General features: G+C 42.8%; 1 non-coding gene across 1 annotated transcript; it reads left to right on the forward strand.

Moving 5' to 3' along the window:
- The first annotated feature begins 550 nt into the window (after positions 1–550).
- On the forward strand, positions 551–657 carry LOC118490937. The gene has a single exon (XR_004890162.1). It is a non-coding gene; the product is annotated as a small nucleolar RNA R71 (small nucleolar RNA).
- The last annotated feature ends 1,835 nt before the right edge of the window (positions 658–2,492 follow it).

Consider the following 2,492-nt stretch of genomic DNA (forward strand, 5'->3'; position numbering starts at 1 on the left):
TCGTCCACCTTGTTGTTGAGTGAAATTTTGTGACTCATTCCTTGATTGCTGAAAGTTTGTTCGTTGGGTTTGTTGGTTACTACTATTGCCGGTTTCCCTCCAGCCAAGGTTTGGGTGGTTTCGCCATCCTTGGTTGTAGGTTCCCGTTGGAGGACCCGACGGCCTAGGTCTATTATCAATGTAGTTTACCATTTCTTGTTGTTCGTCCGTTTCTTTCATGCAACTCCAATTTTCATGTGACCCACCACACCCCTCACAAGCCATAACCGAGACTGTTTTTGTCATTTCTAATTTTTTTATTTTTGAAGAAAGGGCCTCGATTTGGGCTTGTAAAGAGGTGCTTTCGTCGACCTTATGGGCGCCCGGGGCGATAGACTTATTTCCCCGGGGAGTGTGCCATTGAAAATTGGTTTGAGCAATTTCCTCAATTTGATTATATATTTCGTGTGGGCGTCGATTACCTAAAAGTCCCCCGGAGCTAGAATCAAGTGTCTGCCTAGTATGTGGCAACAATCCATTGTAGAAAGTGGATACTTGTTGCCATATTGCGAGGCGGTGATGGGGGCACTTGCGTAATAGCTCCTTGAACCTTTCCCAAGTTTCATATAAGGATTCCCCGTCCTCTTGTGAGTATGTATTAATTTCAGCCATTAATTTAGCAGTTTTAGAAGGAGGGAAATACTTATATAGAAATTTTTGGGCTAGTTCATCCCAGGTGTTTACCGATCCAGCTGGGAGGGTGTTGAGCCAAGCTTTCGCTCGGTCTTTCAGTGAGAATGGAAACATACGGAGGCGGATGGCGTCGTTTGATGCCCCATTGATCCGAAAGGTATCACATATTTCTAAGAAATTAGTTATATGTAGATGGGGATCCTCGTCCGCAAGCCCGTGGAAGGTTGCGGAGTTTTGGAGCATTTGTATCAAATGCGGTCGAAGCTCGAAGTTATTGGCTTCGACATTCGGAGCATTGATAGCGGCGCCTAGATTACCTATGGTGGGCCGTAGATAATCCATAAGGGTACGTTGGTCCGCCATTGGGGGTGGATCACCCGAAACCTTCTCTTGGTTTTTGGCTTTTAACCTTTTTCTGAGAAAGCGTTCGGGTTCTTCTAGCGGTTCTTTTATGTCTTTATTGGAACTGGAGCTCATACACTACGTGAGGATGGTATCGGGTTCCAAGTCCTGCAATAAAAACAAAAAAGAATGTCGGTCAGAAGGTTCACCACGGCCCCGTGTTGAGCGAACACGGCCCCGTGGTCGGAAATACAGTGATTGTTTTCCAGATCCCAGTTACTGGAAGTTGGACACGGCCCCGTGTTGCACCGACACGGCCCCGTGGTCAGCCTTCTGTAACTTGAAAAACAAAAACTGCCAGTAACTTTGCTGAGCACGGCCCGTGTCCGACCAGGCACGGCCCCGTGCTGAGCTCTGCAGAAGCTAAAAAAAAAATAAAAAAAAAATCCTAAAAAATTAAAGAAAAATAAAAATATGAGTAGGCCGTTGATTCCTAAATTTCTTAAAATCCTTGTGTCCCCGGCAACGGCGCCAAAAACTTGATGCGTGTTAGTGTATATATGTTTTTAGATATATATTTAAGCCCTTTTTACACTTTTAGCCAAGTTTTAAATTTATAAAACACGATATTTACTAACACTAAGCACACATATGGGCAAGTGCACCCATCGTGGACGTAGTATAGTGTTGGTAAGATACCGAGGTCGTCCAAGGACACAAGAGCTTTTAATACCGGTTTATCCTCAACGTCTAATCAAATCAAAAAGGTTAGAAGAATGTTTTAAACTAAGAAAAATAAAAACTAACTAAATGCTGAAAATAAAAATAAAATAAAAACAGATAGACAAGATGAATCACTTGGTTCCGACACGTGTATTAGTATAACCTTTGATTATTTTCGCACTTTTGCACTTGTTTAAGAGATTATCTTAGTTATTGTAGTAGGCCCCTCTTTTGAAGGCGACGTTACCCTCAACCCAGTAGTTTGAGTCAGCAAGGATACAATCCTAAAGGGTCGGATTATTGAAAGATAATGAATTAAGTTATTAATGCAAATTATGGTAGGCCCCGCTTTTGGCGGTGACGTTACCCTCGGCTAAGTAGTCTGAGTCAGCAGGGATACAGTCCTAAATAGCCGGGTTATAGTATTAATAGTAGTTAACTTATGAGGGGGTCAAAGAGTTTGGATCCCCGCCATCCAATACCTATGGGCATTGAAGGAGATCCTACTAAATTTGACGCAGGTCCCAAGCAGGACCTCTAAACGCTGAACAAGGGCAAGACCCTTACCAAACCGTTCCCTTAACCCCCGACCAGGTAGCCAACATACCTCCATATAGACCGTGGAGATATGAATGGTGAAAATCTTTTATTTTATATAGACAGTAAAATAACGCCAAGACACCACGGACAAACGATAAGGAAAGATCACCTTCAACATAAGTAACTAGTTATTAAAGTCATTAATACAAAACCAA

The sequence above is a fragment of the Helianthus annuus genome, chromosome 3, assembly GCF_002127325.2.
Source record: "Helianthus annuus cultivar XRQ/B chromosome 3, HanXRQr2.0-SUNRISE, whole genome shotgun sequence".
Lineage (NCBI taxonomy): Eukaryota > Viridiplantae > Streptophyta > Magnoliopsida > Asterales > Asteraceae > Helianthus > Helianthus annuus.